The 8,603-nt window shown below is 41.7% G+C and overlaps 1 long non-coding RNA gene across 1 annotated transcript in view; it reads right to left on the bottom strand.

Moving 5' to 3' along the window:
• Nucleotides 1-644: 644 nt before the first annotated feature.
• The window catches only part of LOC104833437, a 54,859-nt gene continuing 46,900 nt past the window's right edge, over nucleotides 645-8,603 (bottom strand). The window contains exon 5 of the long non-coding RNA XR_774519.1: nucleotides 645-938. This is a non-coding gene — a long non-coding RNA (uncharacterized LOC104833437). The remainder of the gene's footprint in view (nucleotides 939-8,603) is intronic.

Genomic DNA, 8,603 nt, shown 5'->3' with positions numbered 1-8,603 from the left:
GATATTTATCCCCGTTTCTGCTCAAAGGCAGCTTCATGACAAGCATCCTATAGGCATTATGCCTGACTTAACATGTGTGCTGGTTTTGGCTGGGGTAGAGTTAATTTTCTTCACAGTAGCTGGTATGGGGCTATGTTTTGGATTTGTGCTGAAAACAGTGCTGGTAACACAGGGATGTTTTAGTTACTGCTGAGCAGTGCTTACACAGAATCAAGGGCTTTTCTGCTTCTCACCCCACCCCACCAGCAAGCAGGCTGCGGGGGCACAAGGAGTTGGGAGGGGACACAACTGGGACAGCTGACCCCAACTGATCCCAGGGATATTCCAGACCATAGGACGTCAGGCTCAGCATACAAAGCTGGGGGAAGAAGAAAGAAGGGGGGACATTCGGAGTGATGGTGTTTGTCTTCCCAAGTCACCGTTACTTAGCGTGATGGAGCCCTGCTTTCCTGGAGATGGCTGAACGCCTGCCTGCCGATGGAAAGCAGTGAATGAATTCCTGGTTTTGCTTTGCTTGCGTGCACAGCTTTTGCTTTACCTATTAAACTGTCTTTATCTCAACCCATGAGTTTTCTCACTTTTACCCTTCTGATTCTCTCCCCCATCCCACTGTGAGCGAGGTGAGTGAGCAGCTCTGTGGGGCTTGGTTGCCGGCTGGGGTTAAACCACGACAACATGACATCGAGGGGAAATCTTCCAGCCTCAACGTGTGGGACAGTGTGAAGTTAATACTGATGTTCATTAAAAATGCTGTACATCTAAGGCTTCATGTTGTGTCCTGGCTGAGACCTTAATGAGTGTGAAGTGGCTGACAGCATTCTCACCACCACAGCAAATTATTTCATTGGGCTCCTGATGAACAGCAGGTTATGCAGAGGTGCCAAGGCATGACAGGAACATGCAGCAGGAGGCCATGAAAGGCATTATCGATCCAGTCACTGGAATGAGATGTCCCAGAATAATTACGATCAACTGTAGGGTTTACTTACTCAGGAACAAGGGATCAATACTCAGACAGACAGCTTGGGAGGAATAATTTGATGGCACAATGAGTTTCTCCCTTTGTAACAATGAGTGCTAAACTCCCAGTTCTCATACACCGGGAGAGAAAAAATCTGTTTCCATTTTTCAATGTAAGTAAAGCTTGCCGGGTTTGCTATGTTTCTGAGGATGCATGCAGAAAATGAAGTCTGTGGAGGAGACAAAATGGATTCAAGCAGGTGAGCACAGTGTACTCAGTTGCATTTCTCAGAGACTCAGTGCTTTCAAGCTTCACAAGGGAAGTGCAAAGCCCAGCTCAACTTACCGGTAAGAACCTTTGTGAGAACAAAATTGAATGTTCTTACAAGAAGGAGCCCACTGTACAGGGACCACTTCAGGAGAAATGCTGGAAGGAAGGACAACAATAAAGATGAGGTTGTAGATTTTAGAGAGTAAACTGAGTTGTGCAAGATTATCAATTTAATGGGACATCCTGAGAAATGTAGGTTCATCAGGCCTTTTGTTCTAGATCCATGTATGTAGTAAGAAATGAGAAAACGCAAACACATACAAGCCAAAAGCAGCAATAAAATCTATAATTTCTATTTGCTGGGGGAGATGAAGTGTCATTAAATAAAATAACTCTTCTTCAACTTGATTGTTGCTTTCTATGAGCTCAGTATATAAGTAGCAAAGAGGGATTTTGACTGAAGGGGGTTGCTGTTCGACATTCATCCACTGTCAATGAGCTCCTACAGGATCTTGAGCAAGGCTTGCGAGACATTTGCACATGCCAGCCTACACTGCAGAGTACATTCAAAACCTGATAAAGTGGCATGTGTGCTGGGCTGCTTGAGGTGAAGTAGTTAGGAATTAATGCATGCATGGCACAGTCAGAACAGCTACTCACTCCTCCAAAAACAGTTCCTACCAGAGCTGATTCTGAGCAGCCGTAAGTCCCATTAGGTCAGACGCTGATCTTAATTCTACCAGTGCAGTCCCTGAGAAATAATTTCTCTGACTGTAAGACCTACTGGCTGGATCTGTTGTTCAGTCTTGAAGTTCATCTAATTGAAGAAGAGACCTAATAAGATCACTCAAGTCAATAGAACCAGCTCCAGCTATCCTATGGGAAGAGATGGGAAAAGGGACAGGAGAGGCAACACGTGGGTGACACAGGAATGCTCATATTCCACAGCAGGCTCTGGGTGGAACCACTGAAAACAGAAGTAGTATGCTGGCCAATACTAAAACTATTACCTTGACAACAGAACTACATTGCAGTTAGGGTCGAGCAAAAATCAGGATTACTTTTGGAAAGAGCGAAGATACTTTGTTTTTCATTTAGGCAAGGGTCTGGAGACCAGAGCAATGGGTTGAAGTTAACGCCACTAGAAAGTGCTGAATGATGGTAGTGAGCTAGCGTGACAACTATGAAGTTATAAAATGGTTCAGCATTTGCAAAAAAGTATTATTTCTGTTGCAATTTACAACTAGTAAAAATAACTAGGGAGACAATTTGTGAGAGCAATCAGAATCCAACCCTGCCTTTACTCATCAGCCTGTACTTGTACTCATCAATGCTCAGAGAAGACAGACACAAAAATGTTTTATTTAGGGATACATGATTTCACCAGCTTTCTTCAAGCCCTTCCACCCCCACCAAAAAAGTGAAGTAAATATGCCTCAAGCTTCATGGTGGTGCAGCTTTGCCCAGCAAAAATCTCATTTTCTGTAATGAAGTGAGTATATACCTACTTGGTGCCCAAGATTAAAACTACCATTTACTCCAAGTGCTATGTAGTGCAGGCATCTTCTTCACATAGTTGAAGATGCTTTATGAAATCAAAGCAGCAAGTACACAAAGAAATAGTGAACACAGAATGTGAATTATCTGTATAGCCCAAATCATACAGACATTCTGTTTATTGCTTTGTTTTACAAAGATAGCTAAAATTTGTCATGCTCCATACAACAGGCTTTTTCTCTCACTGACTTGGTCAGTCATTGAGAAGATGACATAAAAGATTTTTCTGGTCTCATAAACAAGACTTGCCAACAAAGAAGTTTGTTCTACATGAGGTACTGCTGGATCGATAGGTAAAGGCTGAAAGGAAATGTAACCTACCAAGGAATAAAGACGCATTTTGCAGGAACAATGTGTTGTCATTAGGTATAATTGGGCAAATGGTGGTGTGATCTTAAAAGCCTCAGTTGATCATATTCCCTTGAGTGCATTACCCAATTAGGGGAAAGGTGCATTAGATACGCCTTGCTCTATTGTACTGCTGAAGTGGAGAGCAGGTGCGAGAAAACAAACAAGTTTGTAATCCTTGCCTTGCAAATCAATTCTTAATCACTCTGGCTCTTATTTCCATACCAGATTTAACTTTTTGATATTTATGAGAGCAACTTGGCAGCTCCCCTTTTGTGGCTCAAATAAGTAGCAGGTCCAAGAGATTTTTTTAAGGCTTTTAATTCCTAATACTAGTGCATATGGTTTATTTCAGGTCAGAACCAGTAGCTATAATGAGACACCCAAGCAGAAAAAGACTGGATGAAGTCCTGCGGAAAATGTGAGCCACACAATGTAAGTGGATAGCATATAGTTCCACCATTTCCTATTTCACTGTGTGAGTATACAAGTATTATAAGATTAAGACTTTGATATATAAAGCCCAACTTACATCTTCCATTCCTGTTAAGAAGTCACTTCTCTTCCTGTATTATTTCACTACAACTACCATCACCTGTAGGATGTAACTGGAAGAGAGAAGCCTACTGCCAGGATATTCGTGGCATGTTCACTTTTGAAATATGCCAATCTTTGTGATCACAGTGTGCCTATCTGACTGGATATGGTCCAAGAGATATCTGTTTCAACAGATGTTCAAGGGAAGCCAAAGGGTAGGAGGACTGGCATTGGGATGAAGAGTTTTTAGTAAGTCTGTTGACTAGAGAATTCCATGTGGGTGGGAAGGAAATATATGTTCTCATGTATTACCACTATGGCTGTTTTCATTTCTGTCTTGTAAGACATTTTTGTTGAAGAGTGTTAATGTTTTTGAACAGAGTAAATAAAGTACACCAGCACATCTTGTGCAATACTGGAGGCAAGGGATTGGATTTGATGGACCACTGGTCTAAGTACTGTATGACAAACTGTGTGCTATGAGGTGCTAAGATTGCCAGTGGCATCCCTACAAATTGTTTTGTAATCTCCCTACACACAAGTGAATTCCTGTGCCTACCATGCTCTGCTCAACAATTATCAACAGCAGTACACATTAACAGCTTGATTAATAAGGGAACTTTTAATTAAAACCTAAAAGAAACAGGCATTTGACCAATTGGAGAAGAAAGTGGAAAGTACTGTTTTATTGCTTAGTGGTGGATTTCACATAACAAAGTTACTGCAAAGCTGACATTTTCCTTTCTGTGTCCAAGAGCCATGACTGAGAGAAGAACAAGCTGGTAAACTAGGACATAAATTAGACACAATCACAGCTACCTCTGGGAGAGAAATTAAGCTTGTATAAAGTGTTACAACTAACATTTTCTGAGTGATACTGTTTTACATGTTGGTACAATACCATGCATAGAAGCATGGCTACTGCACATAAATAACGGTGTGGCACATGATGATGCAGTCAGTCAGTCTTGGTCATCATTTCCAAGCCACAACAGGCCACACCATGTGTCCTCCTGCAGCTGTCTGGTGACTTCCAGGGAGCTATGACAATGTTAGGGAAAGCTAAAAGTCAACCAGTTCACTCAAAAACCATCATGAAGATCGCTCCTCATGTTGTACCAGGCTCTAAGATCCTGGGAACATCCCCAAAAGCAATGTGAATTTTGCTTTGGAGTTGTCAGCGTAGAAGTAGTTGGGATGCAGCACTGACTTATCACAAATAAGTTCTCCTTATTGTGATCTACCCTGTTTAGGGATTTAGGCTGCTGCTTTTGTCTAGCTTCTGTAAGATACAAACCGTATGCAAAAACCTTCCTGCTCTCAGAAATTCTTTGTTTGAACCACACTACAATTGCAAATGGGGTGTTGTTATCAAAGGAGAAAGAGCAGTGCATGAAGAGAATTTAAATTTTCTTTTGATAAAATCATGATGCTAAAAAAAACAGTGCTCAGGTAATTGGTGTGATGTTTTCAGATGCCTGATGCAACAGCTTCGAGAGGGAGTTTATCAGCTCTGAAGAGGCAGCTCCCAGGCCACTGTAAGGACAGAAAAAGCAAAGGCATTGCAGTTTGAAAGGTAACTGTTTCCTTCCAATACAGAGTTCTGGATCAACAGTCACTGGCCTTGCTTGGTCATCACATTGTCTATGGATGAGGAGGAAGAGAGAGCAGGCAGAAGTCTGGCTACAAACTGTCTGCAGGTGCTGTGACCCATGCCAAGGAGAGAAACAGAAAAGATATTTCCTTCTGCCAACAAACACCTAAAGGCTGTCTGAGATGTGCTCCCAATACATCCATTTCATTTTGTCTTCCCCTCCCTACCTCAGGGGTTGAGCGCTTTGCAGGGTAGGCCCATGCTGTCAGAGTGTCTGGGCTGGGGTACAAACCAGAATTATTACATGGCATAGTACTATCATTAAAGAGTGCAATATTTTCTCATTTGTGCAGAAATACATATCTAAATTAAATGCAGAGCTGCTAATGAAACAATAATATTTACTACACACTTCACCACCTCATCATAGTTAAACATAATTGAGTTGTGTTCCAATTCTACCTGGAAGCAGTCTGCGAAGAACAATGTCACAGAGTGGCCCCAGAGGCCCTGGAATTCTCTCTGGCAAGCAGTAATTAAATAAATATTTGGAATCTTTCTTTTCTAAATAAGCAGATAACACTAGGCCCTATCCTTGATAAAATAAGCAAAGATCAACAGCACAGTTTGTTGTAATCCTAGAATTACTTGCACTCAGAGGCAGGCCTTACTATATCAGGATGAAGGCAGACTAAATATTTCAGTCTTTGTCCTGGGAAAGTCTAGCTCTCTACCAAGAAGTTCTGACCCTTCTTGATCCACCTGATTAGTATGCTGAATTAAATCAGCTGGGGCTGAGCAGTCCCTACAATTTATGCAAGCAAGAATATGGTATGGATAGGAAGAAAGAAGAATGAGACTGTCTTTTTCAGTGATTACTTGCAATTAGATCTGATTATGTTTAACAGTGACCCAGTTGATGCTAATCTAAAGCCAGGCTGCCCCAATTCTATCCCCTCTATGCCTCCAGCCGTGTGACTGTGCTCTGTCCCTTGCACCAGCAATTAGTTACAAAACTAATGAGTTCCTTGAACCAAGATAATAATCTGAGAATTATCATCAACTGCTGCTTAATTACAAGGTCACTAATTGAGTATTTTAGTTTTCTCCTCAGTCCTTATGCTCCCCTACAGGTAGTTTGTTCACTGTGACAGATACCCTAAGGAAAAATGCTTCCCCTGACAAAGAACCCTGGTGGAAGTATAAGGCCTGTCACCTGGCCAAACAACCCAATAAAACTTCTTTCTCTGCTGTTTAGTGGCTAAATTATGAAGTCACAGTGTTCTTATTTTCAAGTCTTCTATGAAAAGTAGGAAGACTTAATTTAAAGACATCTTGTTCAGTCAGAAACATCTAAATGGTCATTGATTGTTTTTCCTTAGTTGCATGTGTGAGTCTCTTTAAAAGCAGAAACTGTTTGTTATTTGTGCTCTGTCCTTGTTGCTAGACAGGCTACAGGGCTTGTGTCAACATTACTGGAAGAAAAAAATAAGAGTTTGAACAAGTCGAGCCTAAACTCTCACACTCCTGAGAACCAGGAGGATTGTCACTGAATTGAGATGAGGAAGTTCAGGCCCAGTCACTTTGCTTAGTTAGAAGCATCTGCAAGGACCCTGGAGAAGAATCACCCCAGAAAATATCCTCATGTATGGACATTTCACAATAGCTGCATAGATTAGTTGCAGAGACCTGTAAAAGCCCCTTCCACTTTTATGGGCAGAAAAACATAATTATTCCAACACCTTGGGAAGGTTGAAACCTAAGTCTTTCTGGAAGGTGACTTCAGAAATGTTGCTCCCATCACCGGAATCTAAAAGTAAATTAAGTCCTCAAATTAATATGTTATACACAAGTAATTAGGTCCTCAAAGGAGAGAATGTTAAGATAGTCATAGTGTGCTATCCATTAGAACAGGACAGAAGTGTTAAGAGTTGTTTTCCATTCATAACAAGTGTTTGTATAAACACACTTTCTGTCCTGCTCATGTTCCCTATTCCTTGAGACAGTAAGCACAGGAGTAAGGTTAATGCTTTCACGTAGCTATGCTGATCTCCCCTGACCGAAGGTTGATGTACAGCATATAGACAAAGTGTCCACACAGACTCCTGCTCCTGGTCATTTTTGTACATACCACTGCAGATCAGAAACTACAATGTTGGTCTACAGTTATATAGGTAAAACAGACATTTACCCTCGAGTCACACCCATCAGCAGGCATCTGGCACTAGGGGCTCTCCTAGGCCCCTTTGCCTTCAACATCCCTTATAAAACAGATGACAATTCCAATGTCAGCTACCCACATCTGCATTACTTCAAGGCTTTCTCTGTCCCAAAGTGACACATTTCTTCAGTTTACAATTCCCTTGGTTTTGTTCCCATGCTAAAGCTTTTGTGAGTACATTTCAAGATGTCCCTATCTAAATACAGTATTACCAGCTATAATTCACAGCTGTCCACAACTGAACCAACCTCTTTACCATGTATATGCTCCCTAGCATGCCTAGATGATTCTTATCACTTGTCAGTTCAGCCACACAATCCTAAAGATACAAACCTGAGCCCCGAAGCAAGAACTGAGAAGCAAGATTTTACTTCTGTGAGAGGCAGCTGGTCCCAGTTCCCACATCCCACTCATCCAGCAACCCCTGCTTTGGTCCCATCTCCTGAACCTGGCAGCAGCCTAGGTCCTGCTGAGCTGGGAGATAATTCTTCCTTTCACTTCAAGTACTGCCTTGTGCAATCTTTGGCGTTTGCTGGATTGTGAGCAAATATTAATTCTATTAATATTTACACATTTCATAACTCAGAAATCAGCACCTGCTATAAGTTACTGATTGTCAATTTCTAATCCATTCTCTGCGCACCCCTGGTTTCAGCAGCAACACAGCACATCATGCTGAACAGTACCAGCAGCTCACAGCTAATACAGCAAGAGATGCTGAGGTGTGTTTAACTTTCTTAGCAAAGAACTTTCTCAAGTTCTTGAAGTGTAAAACAGTACTCTCTGCTGCAAATGCCAAGGCAGTTCTAGAGGACTCCTTTAAGAGCATTCAGTTTATGGATAATTCAGATTTTAGAATCCAAAGCTATGAGGAGGCCTGAAACAAGAGCTTTTCTTTTGTGTCCTGGTGCTTTGCAACGTGATCCAAGTGCTGTAAGTGGAGATGATTAGGAATTTTGCTTCAAAAGTGCACTTCTGACCTGAAATAAAATGCTAGAGTAGAGATACCCTATGTCACCTGTCTGCCCACTTAAGCTTAGCTCCACTCAGTGAAGCTTAACTATGCCAGTTTGCCTAGTGCCCCAGGACATACTATTTCACCTATGTTAAACATT

The sequence above is a fragment of the Haliaeetus leucocephalus genome, unplaced genomic scaffold (genome assembly GCF_000737465.1).
Source record: "Haliaeetus leucocephalus isolate CR32 unplaced genomic scaffold, Haliaeetus_leucocephalus-4.0 Scaffold2, whole genome shotgun sequence".
In the NCBI taxonomy this organism is placed as follows: Eukaryota; Metazoa; Chordata; class Aves; order Accipitriformes; family Accipitridae; genus Haliaeetus; species Haliaeetus leucocephalus.
The sequence above is the reverse complement of the archived record's forward strand: the minus strand, read 5'-3'. Positions and strand labels throughout refer to the sequence as shown.